This window comes from Camelus bactrianus, chromosome 4 (genome assembly GCF_048773025.1).
Source record: "Camelus bactrianus isolate YW-2024 breed Bactrian camel chromosome 4, ASM4877302v1, whole genome shotgun sequence".
NCBI classification, from domain to species: domain Eukaryota; kingdom Metazoa; phylum Chordata; class Mammalia; order Artiodactyla; family Camelidae; genus Camelus; species Camelus bactrianus.
Window position 1 is genome coordinate 32,371,846 of NC_133542.1, and position 19,383 is coordinate 32,391,228.

Here is a 19,383-nt window from a genome sequence, read left to right on the forward strand (position 1 = left end):
ATTTTATTCTTTTTTATGGCAGAGTGGTATTCCTTTGTGTAAATATACCACAACTTCTTAATCCAGTCATGTGTCGATGGACATTTAGGTTGCTTCCATGTCTTGGAATTTTGGTTCTCTCCTCTCCCTCGGCTTAATGGATAAAAGGATAATGAGGGAGTATAAGACATAATTACAATAAGGAACTTCTGGATGCTGAAACTTTGGGCTACGGTTGGATTCTTTTCTAGCCTGGGCGGGGTGGACCATCTAGAACAGAGATGGCAAACAGGTTTCATTTCACACGTCGACTCCAAATGACGGCAGTACTGCGTGGAAACTGACCAAAGCCATGCCTGGGCTCTGTGGGGAACAGAGTCATGATGAATTAGTCACATCTGCCATAGCTTGGGCTGGAAAGTTGCAGGACTTAGGTCACCTGCAGTCTAGAGCAGTGATTCTGCAGCTCACCTTTGGACTCATCCGGGGAATTCTTACAGGGACCAAGTCCAGGTTCCAACCCAAACCAATTATTACATCAGCAACTCTGGGAGCGGTCAAGGTATCAGTATTTCTGAGACTCCAGGGAGATTCCATTGTGCAGTTAGGTTCAAGAGCCGTAGATGGAGAGCAGTGTCTCTCAACCTTTTTTTCATCATCGCGCTCTACAGAGGAACCTTTTTAAGATGTATCCTTTTCCTAACTCCCACTCCCCGGCCCCTGGCAATTTTCATACCAAAAATATGCTGTATATATGTTTGTGTACTGTGTGCAGATCTATGCTTTATACATAAAGAGGGTAAGATTTTGTCATTCTTCCCACCCCAAGAATCGATTTTTGCCCCCGTGGAGGCAATATCAGCTCTGTTGAGGATGCGTGCTCTGGAGAATAAGAATCACATTTAGAGAACTGTTCATAATGACAAAAATATGACTTGGTAGCATTTGAGACTCAGGAGTGTTTTTATTTATTTCTTTCTATTGAAGTTAGGTCAGTTACAATGGGTCAGTCCCTGGTGTACAGTACAATGTCCCAGTCATGCATATATATGTACATATATATTCATTTTCATAGTTTTTTTCCATTAAAGGTTAGGGAGTGTTAATTTACTCAATGAAGGCAAAATACCTCCGTAACACAATAGTGGTGGTATAAAATTAAGTGCTGTGGCCACTGATCCACTTGGTTATGTGGTTAATAGTTTTGAGAAATAATTAAGGGATACTGTTAATTGAGCAGAGGGCTCTAGCAGATGTGATGATCCCCTGCTGCTAGATAAGTACTGAAGGGAAGTGGGAATGTTTACATTTCTAGCAAAACAAACTGCTTCTATCATAAATAATTCCTCATTTCACAGTGAATATTTCTATTTTCCAGTATTAACAAAATCGGTATTTTTTTTTCTGATGGAGTTTTGTGCTTTATGATAGTGTTTGATTGTTTTTCTGTTACTTACCAGGGATTTTTTAAAAATATTTTTATTTTATTTTATTTCTAATAAAGATACTGGAGATTGAACCCAGGACCTCCTGCATGCTAAGTAAGCATGTGCTTTACCACTGAGCTCTACCCACCCCTTCCCCTACTCACCAGTTTAATAAAAGTCTTAGCGTGATTTTTAATGGAGAGAGGGCATTTACTCATCTGTTACCTACAGTGGTCTTTATCATTATATATTTTCATCTTTACAACTGAAAAAACTTGGTATTTCTTGAGATGCTCTGAATCAATACCAATTTAAAGGGTTATAAGTAAGTGAAGGGACACACATTAGGGCCTGGGAGGTCTCATTGTTCTCTCTGTTCCCTTAAGTGCCTCCTCCCGTCTTCCATGGCGGGTTCACCCTGACACTCCCTTGCCCTGTCACCTTGAGCAAGTCATTTAACCCATCTGTGCCTTGATTTCATCTTTCTTCTGAAAAATTGAAAAATATTTTCTCTGCCACACAGGTTTCCAGGAAGAATCAATATGGAGAGCTGTTTGGTGAAAGTCGAAAGGTGTGCACAACTGAAAGGTAGGAGTGAGCCAATGCCATTTAGCAAGTATTTATTCGTTGCCCACATTTCTGTCATTAACCTTGGCCTCTGGAGCCCCCAGATGAATGAGACACCAGCTCTTCCCTCCCTGAGCTCACACTGACAGCCTCCTGCTGACAAGTCTTAGCTGGCAGTTTTCACTACATGTGCATTCTTGTCCCCACAAAAGAGAAGAGGTGGGCAAGCCATCAGATGGGAGCCAAGTAAGAAATAGTCAGGCACACTGAGTATTGTACATAGTTGAGGAATTGCAATTACAAAAAGTTTTTTTGGGGGGAGAAGGTAATTGGGTTTGTTTATTTTTATTGGAGGTACTGGGGATTGAACCCAGAACCTTGTATTTGCTAAGCATGTGCTCTACCACTGAGCTATACACTCCCCAGCAAGGAACTGCAGTTTAGAACTGTCTTTTTGGTTTTTTGAATCACTGACATTCTCAGTGTTAAAAGAAATGATCACAGAGCAGCTCTGTCACCACTGGGCTCTTTATTCGTCTACCAACACTGTGTTGATCAGTACTGGGTTCTTGATTCTAATGTAAGCCCATTGAAGGCAGGCACCTATGGGCTCCTTAGTGGGCCTCTTGGTCCCCAGATCTCTGCTCCCAGTCACGCGCCCCTGGAGGAAAGCAATGCTAGGAGATGGATATTGCACAGTTGGTGAGGCAGACGGATGAGTGGAGTGACATGTCTTATAAATGTCAATGTCATTCTTTAAGAACTGTGTCATCTTAAGCTCTCATCTGAAATGGCCAGTTCCCATTTCCCTCTCTGGTTCGTCTCGAGCAAATCCTGCCATGATCTGGAGGAGCAGGGCTGACACTCTTCTTTCTAACATCCCAGTATTTCTTTGCCCTCCTGCCCTCACCTCTTTCTTCTTCCCTCTGAAGCTCTGTGGCAGTGGCTTTTAGGACTCCCCTTTAGTGACCCAGAGAAGTGAAATGATAGTTCTTTAAGCTGAAGCTGCTGTCAGAACACCAGAGAGCTGAGGATTCGTAGGACAATCTGCCATGACGCCCCGGTCAGAGCAGCCCTGCTGCGGAGGGGAGAGAAGCCAGTCAGTGCCCAGCCTGGGCTCAGCAGTCGCAGTCTTGAGAGTGCATCTGGGAGCCTGAGAAAAGCCAGCCAGACACAGGGAGGGGGCAGCTGAAGGAGTGGCGTAACCAAGAGCCCCTTGGTCACCTCAGCCCGGGGCGACATGCAGTTTGCCGCCAGAGGCCCCCTTGGTCGGGTCTCCCAGGAGGCCTTGAAGACCTTTCCAGTTCTCGCAATTTAAAAGCACCATCTTTCTGTCCCACACTCTCAAAAATGCAAGCAAAGCATTTCAGCCAGTCTAAGTGGCAGGGCTCCCAGGCCCGAGCCCATCTGTAGTGGAGTGTTTCAAACCCTGTCCTAATGGAGAGAGGACACACAGGCCAGCTGGTCAGCGCTGGGGCCTGGGGACGCGGGGTGAGGCAGGCGGTCCCAGCTTTGCTGCTGGCAAGAAGACCCACAGGCTGACATTTTAATGATGGTCTCTTCCCCTCCGAGGGGCCTGTTTTCTCCTCTCGTGGCCTCCTTAGAGTTCAGCATGTCTTAATTGGGTCAGATAGCCGACCCACACAGGACAGACCAAGAAGCTCATGGGTTGTCACAGCTGTAATTTATTTCAGGTTCTTAAGAGCGTTCAGCAAATCACACACAACCTCAGGGAAAGTGCACTGACGGGGCACTTTCAAAGTGCACTCCAAATTCGAGTCACTGGCCAAAGGGTCCTCCGCATTTCATTTTGTCAGAGATTGCATTGGGTGCTCTTTGATAAAGGGCAGCCACTTCCTCTCCTGATTGAATCGTCAGTTTCACATTTTAATAACTTAGGTAAATCTGCTATCATTTTTGCTGCACTTAAGGTTGGCTGTTGACCTAGAACACGCTAATAATTTGGGGAGGGGGAGATAAAGCCTCCTAGAGATGTAGCCAGTTCCTACAGCAGGTCTCAGGAGAGCAGGTGAGCTGCTCCCTCTGCCCGGTGAGGCACTGCCGTCCCCTCCCTGCTCCTGTGCCAAGTGTCACCTGCTCCCACTAACTTCCTTCCATGTTCTCAGAACTAGGCTTTCCCCCTCTCCTCCTACTAAGGACAAGGACGTTCTCGCCATGTCCCCAAATCCTACCCTGGCCTCAAAGGACAGCAGAGTGTAGTCTGATTAGCACCTTAGTATTGAAATGTTGACCTCCTCTGGCTGAAAAGTCATTTTCTAAATTGTTGCCAAAATAGAACCTTAACCGTCATTTGTGAACATATTGAAATAAATGGAGCTAGCCAGCTAATCATGACAGCTCTTGTCCTGTCATTCAGGGTAACAGTTGGACATCTTTGAGCACACTTGTGCATCAGAGTATGGAACCTGTGGGTAGGATGAAGCTCCAGAGAAAAGCTTCCCAGCCTGCATTCTGCAGAGTGTTAGAGTATTTAATATGTGTTAGCAGGAGTTCCTTGAAATAAAGTGTTTCATAGACCAATAGGTTTGGGAACCACTGAATACAGATGTCCCTCTTGGAGATTGTCAGTGCAAATTTCTGTACTTCAGACTCTGAGGAGCCACACAGAAAAGAAAACTTTCTTTTTACCTAGCATTTTCCAATGGCCCCAGAACCTTGTACCCAGATACCCTGGGAAAACGCAATTGTGGGGGAGGAAGGAATAGGACATTCTGACTAAGAAGATGTTAATAATTGAGGATGGATGCGAGTGAACCTTGTTAAGTGGAGCTCAGCTATGAGTATACAGGGCCATCTTGGACTTGAACGTAAAGGGTTGCCTGCCTAGCATTTTCTGGGTTTACATGTTCCGTGCACTGTGCTAAGTTCTTTACTTACGCCGAATCTCATTTATTTTATTTTAAATCCTTACTGTTTATTTTTAAAACTATTTCATAATAAGTATCCAAAAGATTTCATAATTAAAGAGAAAAATATCTGAGCCTAGCATATCTTCTTTTAACTTCTTTTTTTGTATATATATATATTTTTATTGAAGTATAGTCAGTTTACAATGTTGTGTCAATTTCTGGTGTACAGCATAATGCTTCAGTCATACATGAACATACATATATTCATTTTCATATTCTTTTTCATCATAAGTTACTACAGGATATTGACTATAGTTCCCTGTGCTATACAGCATGAACTTGTTGTTTATCTATTTTATGTATATCAGTATCTACAAATCTCGAACTCCTAATTTATCCCTTCCCACTCCCTTCCCCCTAGGTAACCATAAGTTTGTTTTCTATGTCTGTGAGTCAGTTTCTGTTTTGTAAATAAGTTCATTTGTCTTTTTTTTTTTTTTTTTCGATTCCACATATAAGTGATGTCATACGGTATTTTTCTTTCTCTTTCTGGCTTTCTTTCTCTCTCTGTTTCTTCACTTAGAATGACAATCTCCAGGTCCATCCATGTTGCTGTAAATGGCATTATTTTATTATTTTTTATGGCTGAGTAGTATTCCATTGTATAAATAATTGATAAATAACTTCTTTATCCAGTCATCTGTTGATGGATATTTACGTTGTTTCCATGTCTTGGCTATTGTAAATAGTGCTGCTATGAACGTTGGAGCTCATGTTTATTTTAGTCATTACAACAACCCCACAGACAGGTCCTATGCACACCCAATTTTATAACTAAGGAAGAGAGAGATAAAGTAACCTTGCCAAGGTCACATAGTCTTTAAATGAGTGGACAAGTGAGTACTAGAGTTCAGGTCTGCCTGTCACCGAGGTTTGTGTCCTTAACTTCATATCCTTGGGCTGCCCTGGCAACGATTTGAATAAAGAGTAGTGCCTTTGATCATCTTGATCCAAGTAGACAAACATTCTCCCAAGGGGGCTCTGGAATTAAGAAGGCAGTGGCCTTTCCTGCTCTCACCCCACCCATTCCAGCCATTGTGACCTGCTTGGAATCAGTGTCCACTAAAGTGGCAGATCTGATTTGGTCAGTATCTCCAGTGACAGGAGCCAAGTGGAGAATTCGGGCCTGTTGTTCTTGTAATTCTGTTCTTGAATTTACTCTGCACTTCACACACTGGGAACAGAAGCAGAATCCCTAGCTGTGAGCCTCAGAATGAAGACTTACAATCACTCACAGCATTGTTACTTGACAGGAACTGAGGCATCATCCAGTCCTGTGTTACCCTAAGTGTGGTCCCCAGCCTAGCCACATCCGCATCACATGGGTATTTGATAGAAAGCCAGATGCTTGGGCCCTACTTCATACCTGCTGAATCAGAATCTCTGGGGAGGGAGTCCAAGAAACTGTGTTTTAACAAGGCCTTCAGAGCATTCTTATATGTACCCTAGCCCAGGTCTCTCATTTTATAGATGAGGAAACTGTCCTGCAGAGTTCAAGTGATTTACCAAGTTCCTACAGAGCAAGCAGTGGGAGAACCAGGTGGAATGGATAACTGTTGGGTTTTATCTGCCCAACCTCCATAAACCTTTCAGATTTTAGTAACCGTCCCCAGATTCTCCTTGGGGCATCCTCCCTCCTCTTCTTTCTGCTCACGTGGTTTGGGTGGGGCTCACCCCATGCTCCCAGATTTCAAGGTGGGTGCATGACCCAGGCTGGTCATTACTGATTTGACATCACTCTGACACGAAGCTGGCCTCAGAGGTGTGGTTCAGGGACCGGCCTATGGCTCCAGCCAGGCCCATGAGAGTGGGTTATGGGAATTTTCTGGACTCTGGGGAAAGAGGATCTTTCTTTCCAGTGAGATTGATCTTGGCGAGGGTGAGGGGGGGGTGACCTGGGTACTGTGAAGCCCACACAAAGAGAAGTCGTCACGCACCTCATGCCTCTGGCCTTGTGTTCCCCACTTTGAGCTCCCAAACCTTGGTTTGCACTGTAGCTAGACTTTGGTTAGTCCAGGTACCTACTTCAGTAGCACCCAGGGGAGACTGTTAACTCAGCACTTTATGGTGGCAGACTTGATAACATGACCCCCTCCCTCTGGCTTGAGAATTACATGCGCTTGACTAAACATGGTAATATTCATTGAGTGCTAAAAGCCGAAACACAGGCTCTGATGGGAATCCTCCAGTCCTTCTTACCAAGGACGTCGTCATAATTCTTCACCAACATGGCCAAGGTGCCAGTGCTAGTGTGGACTCCCCTGCTAAACAGAAGGACAGTTGCCAGATATTGCTGTGGAATTCCCTTAAACACACTCTTGAAAGGAGATTCTAGGATTTTCTGGTAATCACTGTTTGTCTGATACTATGTCCATTATAAAATACTTTAAAATATCCTCACTTTGAAATAACAATCTTCAGTACTGTTTCCCCCCGATCAGTAAATGGTCTGGACTCCAGAAAGCCTTTGTCTCACCCTTCCTATAAAAGCCTAAGAACACACTTGCTGGGCATGACGCGCCAGGTGCTGTGCTGAACCTTTGGTAGGTCTCGTCTCATAATCCTCGAAAGAGCCCTTTGAGGGAGCAGTGATGTTAGCTAGCATCCTGTGAGCACATAGCCAGACACTATTGTAAGCACTCAAAGCACATTAACTCAATTTGTTTTCCCATCCTCTTATGAGGGTTCCATAATTAGCAAGCAGCAGCAGAGAGGAGCTTCAGACCTCGGCCACCTAACACAGATTATTTACTTAACCACTGTAGAGTATTGCCTGCAAGGTTCTGGAGCAGCAAAGCTGGCAGGAGGTGAGACCAAGGACCCACCTCCTTTCCATGTCCTCTCCAGGCTAGTGAACTAAATACATTTCAGGTTAGAATCCTCAGTAGTAAAACAGGGGCAAAAAATCGGTGATTTTTTAAGTTTCTTTTGAATCTATTCTAAATAGATGGAATATAGAATTTTTTTTTTCCCCACTGCCTCTAGAGCAATGAGGCACCTGGAATTTCCTAAGTTTTCAGAAGTGGCAACCTGGTCGGAAGATGAAATTAGGACACCTGAAACTCCACTTAATATAGCCAGCATGCTGTATTTATTTGGATTACAGGCTTATTCGGAGTAGATTTTAGAAGCTGGAAGTTAATAGATGTCGTTAGAATGCCCTCTCCCAGAATCTACCCCTGGTGTCTCCAAGATACAGGCTGTTGTTTTGAGGGTGTGGGAAAGGAAGAAACTCCTGCTCGTGGAGATCCTGCTTTGGATTTGGTTTGGTATTAAAGGACTTGGCTCTTGCTAAATTTTAGAGGTTATCTCATCCTCCAGGTAAGCCCAGCAGACTCTGACAGCGAGTGTGTACATTACAGAGAAAGTACCAGTGCGCAGCCCTGAATCTAAATCATTTAGCTAAAGGCCTTTTCCACTTGTAATAAGATTTTGGACTTTATTTTAATCAGCAGGCTCTTCCTTTGAGCAAAATCTCAAATCTCTTAGGAAGGTCATGCTACCTTTGCCTTGCCAGTCTTGGGAGAGAAAGTGGAGTTCTCTGGAAAAAGCAGCCACTTAAGCAGCAGTTGATTGACTATTGCTCTGGATTTGGTTCACTCAGCTGAGCATCTGTGGATGCTCAGTAGATCAGATCTACTCGCTACATGATGTGCAGGGAGTATGAGAAAGCAAAGATAGGTGGTTTTTCAAATTTAGTGGGCTCAACACGGTGGAGGTGGTCTAGCAGGGTAGCAGTGGTCTTCACTCTGCCTTTTTGGTATTAATGTTCACAAACCACAGAATACACAAAGACGGCAGTGACTACATGCCTTTCTCCTTGGGGTAAATTGTTTCAGTATCTGCAGACCCACCATCTTCATCGTACCCTAGTGGCTCAAAGTAACCCTTGGGTTATGACGTCAGTCCCTAATAGACTTTCCAGTTCTTCTTTCTGCCATTTCCCTAATATCCATGGTATTGGGGCTCCTTGAGCTCATCCTTGAAATTGAGTTTTCCTAGATAAATGAGGGAAACTGGAAGAACTGGGCGAGGAAATGACAAACATCATTGAGATCAGTGTTTAGTGAAGAGAACATTGGCCTGAGGGCTCATGACATCTGCTGTCATTGGGTCTTTCAAACTTAGATAAGTTACTTTCCCGTGCTTCTGTAAAAGGGGAAATTCCACCTGCCCTATGTCCTGTGCAGGGATGTTGGAAGGACCAGTTACAATTCTCTGAGCACTCCGAAATAATAGTTTTTCCATCAGAGGTCTGCGAAAGGACTATCATCTACTCCTGCATAAGCCACTTGGGGTTAGTTTGTGTGCTTTCCAGTAACAGGTTTCCCTAGAAAATTTCAGTTGAAAGGATTGGCCCAAAGGGAAACTGGAATCTCCCTGGTGTATCACCAGAGAGACCTTCATGCAGTTGAGTCCCCTAAGCTGTGACTGGCAACAGTCCGTTCTAGATCCAAGTCTACTTGTCAAGGTCTCATTGGCTTAGGCATTCATAGATCTCCACACTGACATTCTAACGTAAATGAAACTCAGCTATTCCCTGATTCTCTACTTTTCATACCATGATTTCTCACTTCTGCTTCCGTGATGTTTCTTTATCTCCCTCTGTCTCCATTAGAACTTTCAACTCTTAATGTTCTCATTACTCACAACATAGGCTCATTCCAAAGCTCATTCATGATCCCCACTCACTCTCACGACCTTTCAGCTTCTGCTCTCCTCTGGTTCTTCCCATACTTTTAAAATTCAACTTCATGAAAGAGAGAGCATTTAATTGGCCCACCTCATTCCTGTGTGGGGAGAGCTTCTTTGTCCAGACCACCTCACAGGCTCTTGTACAAGGTACTGCGCATACATTGATCTTGGATCAGTTGCCAACTCCAAGTTCAACCGAATTAGTCCAGGTTGGGGCATGGGGAGAGCAGGCCTCAGATGGAACAGAATATGCTTTCTAGGTCTATCCCTTACCTGGGGCTTCACCCTGGCCTCACCCTGACAGCTTGAGGTATCAGTGGTAGAGGAAACTGCAAAGCAGGGGGTCTAGTTCCGTGAGGAACACATTTGGAGGACACAGAGGTGCCTCAAAGCAGAGCCCCTCCGTGTCATCAAGTATGCGTCAGGCACTGGGAATAAAGGAATAATACTCGGTCCTCTTCTCTTGGAGCGAGTCACATCTTAGGAGGTTAACAAGTAAGACGATGATGATGAGAAACTGGAGGTGATGATTGCAAACTGCTCTCTTCCAGAAGTTTCATGGCGATTGCAGTGTTCGGAGGCTAAATTTCGAGTTGTATGTGTGAGGAAAGGGCTGCCTGAGCATGTTAGTGGATGATAGAGCCGAATTGAAGGTGAGGGGAAAATGACCATGTCTTCTGAGGGGCGTCTCCCCACGACATCGGTTCATGCACGCACACACTGACTTGTTGGTGTAGTCACGCTCCCTTACTATGTGCTAGGCTCGGTGCTGGGCTCTGGAACAAGATAATGTTAAAAAAAAAAAAAAATCCCCTCTCCCTTTCCTGAACTTCCCCCCTAAACCCCTCAAGGTGTTCGGCCTTATGCTCACCTTCACTCAAAGCCTGGTCTTTCCAGCTCCCTCAGTTACTTTGTTTGGTGGAAAGGTCAGAGGAATTGCGTAAGTATCAAGTTTCCTGCCTTGGGCAAAGCCCACAGGAGCCTGGTGATTTGGCGCCCCCCAGGGGTACCCAGTTCTGCTCTGTGATGGAGAAGGGGCCCTGAGGAGCAGAGTGAGGCTGGTCGTTAGTGCGCAGCCTGAGTGACAGACTTGACCATGTGTCCTGGACGGTTCTCATAATAAAGGGTCAGGGGAAGGGGAGGCTGCAGCCCCCGGTAACTCTCCTTGGTGTCGCTGACATCGTGAGGCTTAGCATCCTGCGTCATGAGTTGAAACCTAATTCTGTTCTGCCCTAGTCCTGTGACATTGGACAAGTGACTTAAAATTTCCTCTTGGAAAGGATGAATAACATGGGGCCAAGGATATCTGATTTGAATGCTTCTGTTAGAATGAAATTCGGCAGTAACTTACAGTTGAGCTTGAAATGGCCCACGAACTACAGAACTCATAAGGAAGGACCTGTGTTCTCAGCCCCCAAAGCCTGGAGGGTCCTCGGAGTCTCAGGGAGTGAGGAGGGTCGGAAATAAGCCAGACCCACTCCCAGGGAGTCATGCTTCATCCTGAGAACTTGAGCAGCCCCAGACTTGCTGGAATGACTCTGAATGGGGGGCCCTTGGATTCCCAGATGTCCAGCAGCCTAGGTATGCAATCTGGAGTTCTCGTGGTGTGTCAATCCCCAGTGCGTGCTGCCTGGCCAACCTTATCTGCAGACTGTGGGTTCAGTTCCCATGGACCTCGTTCCAGCCTGATATAATCATACAAGGATGTAGAACTCTTATTGTTTTGCTTTTCTCTTAGTCCTAAATCATCAAGTGGGAGTCAAAAACTTGCTGCCTTGGCAAGAAACCCCTGGCTTTGCACCCAGTCCTTCCCTAAAAATCAGGTCGTCATGTCCCAAAAGACGATTTTCTAAAGACACTTTTTAATAAGATGCCCCAACTTGCTGGTACTCTCACAAGGATATTATTGATCACCCTAGTCAACCCTCCTGAAGAACTGTTTGCCCGCTTTCTGCTGCTATTTGCGGTCTGTCTTATGGAAGTGTAGGGTTGGGGTGGGACCGACCTGTGTAATGAAGAAACCAAACAGGGTTTCAGAAGCGTTCAGCCTCCCTTGGGGACATTAAATCATTGCTGGGACTTAGGGCTGTCTATAGAGAGACGAGCTGTCTACTTTTAAGCGTAGGTTACCTTCATAATGTTAGAGCTAAAAAGGAACACTAGAATTTTTGTCAATTCAGCCCCTTCCTTTGACAAATGTGGAAACTTAGGCCCAGACAGGCGGAGCAATTTGACCAGGGTCAGCCAGAAAGTGAAAACATTAAGACTTGAACCCGTGTCTTCTGACCTCCAAGCACAAAGCCCTTTCCACCACATTGGTCTCACTAGCTAATTCCAGGGGTTGTGTTGAGCTTTGCAGGATGAAGGCAGAAGCCCTCACACAGCAGGCCTGGGCTGGGGGGCCTAGGCCCAGGGGAAGTGGGTGGAGAGCATGGGGAAGTCAGGGAAAGGCCCCTTAGCTGGCCCAGGGCAGATGTGTCAGTCAGCAGGGAAGAGCTCTCTGAGGTGTGGGCTGTCTCTGAGAGGAAGGACAGGGACTGCGGCTTTAGAACATCACTTCTGGGAGGGTTTAAGACAGATTATGGCAGCTACACTGTATTAGCTGGAGGAGAGCGGGGACAGTGAAACTGTCTGTCTTCTTATCTCTGGCGGCCCCAGCAACGGGCACAACCCTTCACACACTCACCACATTTATGGCGTGTACACTGTGTGCCGGGTCTGCACCAGGTCCTGGGGAGAAAGCGAGGACCAGATACTGCCATTGGCTTAGTCGTTGTGGAAGTGAAAGTTCAGTGGCAGAAATGGAAAATTAAATTGTCACACAGATGTGAAATTGTGGCGTGATGACAAAATGAAACTATACATTTCCACACGTACATCATTTACGTGTCTACATGTGTCCAAAAAGGGGTAAGAGGACACGTACCAAGCTCACTGTGGGAAGAGACCCGGGGGGCCTCATGCCTGATGTGAATTACAGGAATTTTTAAAAACTAAACTGCACTTAGGTGTTATAAATCAAAACAGTCGCTACCCTTGGGGAGGTATAATCACTGGAAAGGAGGGGCTTCTAGGATGCTGGGAATGATGTTTCTTGACCTTGAACACAAACGGATGTATGCATTGTGTGAAAAACCATGAAGCTGAATTTTCAAGTATGGCTTTGTGTTAGGTTTATTCAAAGCAATTTCATGTGTTACTTTGACATGAGTAAGTAAAAATTTAAAAATTGCTACTGTGTGAAATGCCACAAAGAAGGTGTGCAGTCCTGTGAGTATGTGTCGTGGGTTAGCAGGGGTGTGTCACTTTGTCAGGTGAGTTGGGGAAGGCTTTCTGAGAATGTGAGTTTTGAACTGACATCTCAAGGTTGAGCAGGAGGTTCTGCTTAAAGAGGGGAGGGCTAGCCCTGTAAACAAATGGAGCAGCATGTGCAAATGCCCTGTGGCGGGGGTGGGGGGAATATGGCATAAACCAGGAATGGAAACAGTATAAGTCAGACAGGAATCTAGGAAATGAGAGAAATGGTACTCTTGGATTGGAAGAATTAATGTTGTTAAAATGGCCATACTGCCCAAAGCAATCTACAGATTTAATGCGATCCCTATCAAATTACCCAGGACATTTTTCACAAAACTAGAACAAATAATCCTAAAATTTATGTAGAATCCCAGAAGATCCAGAAATGCCAAAACAATACTGAAGAAAAAGAAATGAATCTGGAGGAATAACCCTCCCAGACTTCAGACAATACTACAGAGCTACAATAATCAAAATAACGTGGTATTGGCCCCAAAACAGACATAGAGATCAATGGAACAGCATGGAGAGCCCAGAAATAAACCTAAACATGTGAATGTATAGGCAGATGAAAAATGTGGAGGCTCCATTTGAGTGCAGCTATCTGATGATTCAGCCGTAGTTCACATCTCGGCAGGTGTGTGTGACGGATGAAAAGGCGGTTTCTGTGTCTGATGTGTAGTGCATTGCTAGGAATAGTCCTGTTAGCATTTGTATAATTAAACAGATTCCTAGTAAAGAGACGAAATTCAATCGGGATGAGATGTTTGATGGGGCAGGGAGGTCAATGAATGCGCTGTTAATAATTTTGAATAGTGGGTGCAATTTTCGGACGTTGGTCATTAGTGTTCTTGTAGTTGAATTACAACGATGATGTTTCATGTCATTGGCCATGATTGACCTCCATATAAGAATAATGATAACATACATTGTGTTTATTTTAAGTATCATTTTTGTAATTAGTTTTGTTGGTTTTTCTTCAAAACCTTCTATTTATGGTGAGCTTGGTTTGATTGTGAGTGGTAAGGTTGGTTGTAGTATTGTGTTGAGTTTTGGTGGATCATTTTTAGGCTTAATGGTGTTTTTGATTTATTTGGGTGGGATGTTGGTGGTATTTGGCTGTACAAAGGCTATGGCTACAGAGCAATATCCTGAAGTTTGAGTTTCTGATAAGACTTTGTGCTAGGGGTGTTTCTTTTAGGTTTAATGATGGAATTGATTATATTCTTTTCCGTATTAAAGGACGAGGAAGTGGAGTGTGTTTTTAAGTTGAATGGTCTGGGGAGTTGAGTTATGTGTGATAAAGGTGATTCTGGACTTTCTAGTGAGGCAGCGATAGGAATCGCTGTGCTATGTAGTTAGGGGACTTGATTAGTAATTGTTACTGGTTGGTCTTTGCTTCTTGGCATAGCTGTTATTATGGAGATTTCTCCTGGTAATTAAATAGAGCCGTACTTGGGACAAGAGTAATGAGGAAAGAGAGGAAATACAGTTTAATTCAGCCTTTTTGGTCTGATGCTGACATAGGGAATTTCATGTGCACTCGGGCAGAAGATTTTGGTGGGATATTTTCAAGTCAGATTGTATCTATTAGTAGGGGTGCTGACTTTTGACTTGCTGAAAGATTTAAGTATGGTAGAAGGTGGAGTATAATAGTGGGGAAATATCCTAAGAGGTTAGAAAACTTAAATAATTTTGAAGGATAATTGAATTTTAGATTTTGTGTCATAAGATTTATTTCTTTTGCTAAGATGAAGCCTAGAATGGTCGCTGCTGGAGCGGTTAGGTTTAGATAGTGGGGTACAGTTATTTGTAGGATTGTTGTTGGGGGAATGCTGTTTGAGATAAGGAACCCAGCAAAGGTGCTTCCAATTAATAAATATTTAATGGAGTTAATGAGGAGGGGGTTGTTTTCATTAATAAAAATGAATGTGGAAAAGCGAGGTTGTCCTAGGAGCGTGTAGAAGATAACGTGGGTACTACAGACAGCTGTAAGAGATGTGGCTGTAAGAGTAATAAGTCGGGCTCAGGCGTTGGTGTGCGACATATTAGCAGCTTCAGTAGGAAGGTCTTTGGACGAAAAGCCCGTAAGAAATGGGATTCCCGTTAGGGCTGTGCTGCCAACAATAAAGGATGTTGGATTTTTTTTTTTTTAGTAGACTTTATTCTTTTAGAGCAGTTTCAGGTTCACAACAGAATTGAGAAGAAAATACAGAGTTCGCACACAGCCCTCCCCACCCACACATATATACTCTTCTACCCTCAACATCCCTCATCAGTGTGGCATATTTGGTACAAACGATGAACCAACATCGGTACACGATTATCAACCAAAGTCCATGGTTTACATTAGGGTTCACTCTTGATGTTGTACATTCTATGGGTTTTGACAAATGCATAATGACGTGTAGCCACCACTATAGTATCATACAGAATAATTTCATTATAAAGGGCATGGATTTAAAGAGACCTCCTATTTTTCGAATGTCTTGTTCATCATTTAAGCTGTTGGAGATTCGTAAATACTAACTACTATATATAAAATAGATGAACAACAAATTTCTTCTGTATAGCACAGGGAACTATATTCAATATTTTGTAGTGCCCTATAATGAAAACAAATATATGTATGTATTTATGTGGCTAAAGCATTATGCTGTACACCAGAAATTGACACGTAAAGTATTTCAAGTTAAAAAAATGAGATACCACTCTATACCTATTAGAATGGCCAAAATTTAGACCACTGACAACACCACAAGCTGGCAAGGATGTGAAGCAGCAGGAATTCTGCTTCATTACTGGGTAAGAATGCAAAATGGAACAGACACTTTGGAAGACAGTTTAGCATTTTCTTATGAAATTAAACAGACTTACCATCTGATCCAGCAATTGTACTCGTTGGTTTTTACCCAAAAGAGTCAAAAACTTAGATCCACACAAAACTTTCACATGGATATTTTTAGCCACTTATACTAACTTTATTCATAAGCAACTAAGATGTCCTTCAGTAGATGAATGGATAAACTGTGGGACATCCAAACAAAGGAATAGTATTCAGTGCTAAAACTAAATGAGCTATCGAGCTATGAAAGACATTGAGGAAACTCAGATGCATATTACTAAGTGAAAGAAGCCAATCTGAAAATGCTACCTACTGTATGGTTCCAACTTATGACATTCTGAAAAAGGCAAAACTATGGAGACAGTAAAAATATTGGTGGTTGCCAGGGGTTAAGAAGGGGGGAGGGAAGAATAGGCAAACATAGAAAAGTTTTAGGGCAGTTAAGTTATTATGTGTGATGGTAGATACATGTCATTTTATGTTTGTCAAAACCCATAGAATGTATAACACCAGGAATGAACCCTGATGTAAATTATGGACTTTGGGTGATAATGATGTGCCAGTGTAGGTCATCAGTTACAGGATATGTCCCACTCTGGTGGGGGATGTTGATAATGGGGGAGGCAGTGCGTGTGTGGGGCGGAGAGCACATGGAAAATCTCTGTACCGTCTCAGTTTTGCTGTGAATCTAAAAGTGCTGTAAAACATACTGTATTTTTTAAGTGAAGGAAAAGTATTTCAGTTCTGCAGTTCTGCCACAGACAGAATTTTCCAGTATGATGTGGAGAGGACATTGACCTCCTCCCAGTCTCAAACTGCACTGGTTTTAGCTCTATAAAGACAGAAAGGCTCAAAAGCCATCTTCCCCATCCCTTCCATTCCCTCACCAAAATCACCACAGGCCCCCAGAGGTGAATTCAAGATTTGGCTTCCAGAAAAAGAGGGAACTTGCTTCAAGTTTGAATATTGTGGTTTCTCACCCACTTCTGGCTGTCAACCTATTCAAAAATGATGGATGGACTGGCTTAGCTAGAGCGTCCTGTTCCCCAGCTTGGGAGCCACGACTGGAAGCCTGGAGGCTGGCCGGAGCAAGGTGAGGTGGAAGGCACCGGAGCCTCTACCTCCAGGCGTCTTCTCTGCGGGAAGACTGTCTGGATGACTCTCGAGTCTCTGTTGGCTCGGGAGCCTCACCTCAGGACAAGGCCAGAAGCAGAGGGGCAGTCTTCTTACCCTATGGGTTCAGGTTGTCCGTGCTAAGCTTTGGGCACTGGAGCCTTCCATATCTGGATCATCGCTGTAATATGTGATGCTTGCCTCTTCTAAAATGATGTAAAGGGTTGAACTGGTGACACCCAGCATGACAGAGCAAAACTGTCAGGATCAGTGGAGCTCAGTTAGTACCACAGACAGAGGACGTGACGCATCTAAGGTCACCCACGTAACTAGAGGCAGAGTGTTTCTGGCTCCTAAGTTTCTGCCTAGCCCTTTATCTGCTGCTAGCTTCTGTGCTCTGTATGCACTGTTCCCACGGTACTCTGAGGTCCATCTCAATCCACAGATTCTTGAAAATTTTACTTAAGTGAATTAAAATAGTGTAAGACAATTGTTTTCCAAAAGATGTCATAGAGGAGTTTTTTTTTTTTTTTTAGCATTATTCATTTTTGCTACAATTGAAATTCCCTAGGCGGGAAGACTAGCGCGTGTCATTCACTCATTCAGCCAGACAACAAATACATTGTTAGGCCCCTTGGCTCCAAACAGTGGGCCACGCCCTGGTAATTCTTAGCCTTCACTCTGCATGGTCTTGAGTTATGTCGTTATTCTATAACTTATAAAAATCTTTCGTTTGATCCTACAGTTGGGTTAACGTGCGTCTTTGATAACACATAGCAGTGTTAAGTGATGACTCACATTGTCGCGGCAAGTGACGCTGAGGTAGGATTATAAATTATTGACACTTGAGCCTTGCCCTTTTGAGTCAGTTCCACTTTTCAGTCTGGGAAAATGGACTATTTTTCTCCCTGACTTTGATCCCTCTTGCTGTTTTTTTAGAGTAAACATTAAGCGACTTTGCGTATCACATGTCTGGCCATCTCTGTCTGGTTTTGCGCTGCCATTAATTCTTAGTGTGGGAGGTGGATGGCCTGTGCAGCTCTCCTAATTCATGACACAGAACTGCCACCGGCCTGTAAAGAATTCATGCAAGGAGGCTTTGCTGCTGAAGGAAACTGTCAGGTCCATTAGATTTAGGTCCAATTGCAGTTCCCTTCCTGTAACTTTTTATTAAAATTTTTACAATGTAGAATCAACTTTCAGTAATGTAATAAAGCAACACTAATTCAGACAGTGGGGGCTTGGGAGAGGGGAGGCCAATTAGAATGCATGAAAGACATGTTTTTTGAAGTGCAGATTTATTTCTTTAAAGAAACATCATGAGTTAAACTCAGCTACCAAAGGCTTTCCTAGTGGAACCGTCTTAGCGGGAGACTTCTTGGTTGCGAAAAAGGGACTCACTCTAGCTTAAATAAAGAGGCGTGGCTGAGTATGACTGATGCTCTTGGTGCCCTTCCCACATCCCGCAGCCCTCACTGATCCCTCCGTGCTGATGGTTTCTTACTGCAAGTCCATCTGAGGGCTTTCTCTGGCTGCAGAACAGTGTTGAGAAGGTGACGATTTCTGCAGAGGAGCCTCAAACGACGTCAGGCAAGAGTTGGTGGGTAAATACCTCAGCTCCTCGCTCTTCTGATAGGACAACTCCGAGGTGTGTTTGGCGTCATCTCCTAGAGGTTCCCCATTGGGATTGCACCCCAGGGGCCCATAGCAGTCACCTGCTCACTAATACACATCGTACTGACTTTCTTCCCTTCTTTGCTGCGTTCCCACTCTCCTGCCAGTGCTTCTTGGGATTCCCTCCCAGACTGCTTGTACTCAGATCTTCGTCTCAGGTCTACTTCTGGGAGAACGCAAACGATGATCGCGAGGAACTTAATGGAGAACTGCAAGAGCTGATCTTATTGAACGTGTTAGGACTAATAACCAAGGTAGGGAAAGAAACTGAACCATCTGTCACAAGTCTGTGCTCCATGTCAGTAGAGAAAGAAGTAAAAACTCTCAACAAAATGAAAGATCTATAATATATTAATGCAGCTGTTGCAATAGCCCTTTTTAAATGTGCGAACTTGTCACCTCAAGTCCTGCCTTCCCCGTCCAAGCAGAGTAACCTAAGTTCTCCCCTCTACCTGAGCACTTCTAAGACCTTTGTCCCTCCTGACCACGTGATAATCTGAGAATAGTTCCCTGCTTTCTTTGGGCAATGCAATTCATATAATTAACTAAGTGGGTTTTTTTTAAAGCTATGAACCTGAGGTCTTTGTGTCCTCACACAGGTCACATAGGTACTGAAACTATGAAGTTAGGGATTCTGAGGGTCTCCAGAGTCTGTCTGATCGCTCGTCCCTGAACCTCCATGGGCATCTGCTCCTTCTCTTACTTCAGATTCTCTGTTTTCTCATTTTTTGGTTCTGTTATTAGCCCAACTCCAGGAATACTTATATGTGGTCGTTTTGTTTCTACTTCAAATTCCCAAGGGAAGGAGAATTAAATTGGCTCTGCTGAGTCTATGTGTCGATCCAGTTGGCCATGG

General features: G+C 44.1%; 1 long non-coding RNA gene across 1 annotated transcript in view; it reads left to right on the top strand.

Annotated features, from left to right (window-relative positions):
* The first annotated feature begins 1,928 nt into the window (after positions 1 to 1,928).
* The window catches only part of LOC141577452 (uncharacterized), a 34,502-nt gene continuing 17,047 nt past the window's right edge, over positions 1,929 to 19,383 (top strand). Inside the window, exon 1 of the long non-coding RNA XR_012506363.1 lies at positions 1,929 to 1,994. This is a non-coding gene — a long non-coding RNA (uncharacterized LOC141577452). The remainder of the gene's footprint in view (positions 1,995 to 19,383) is intronic.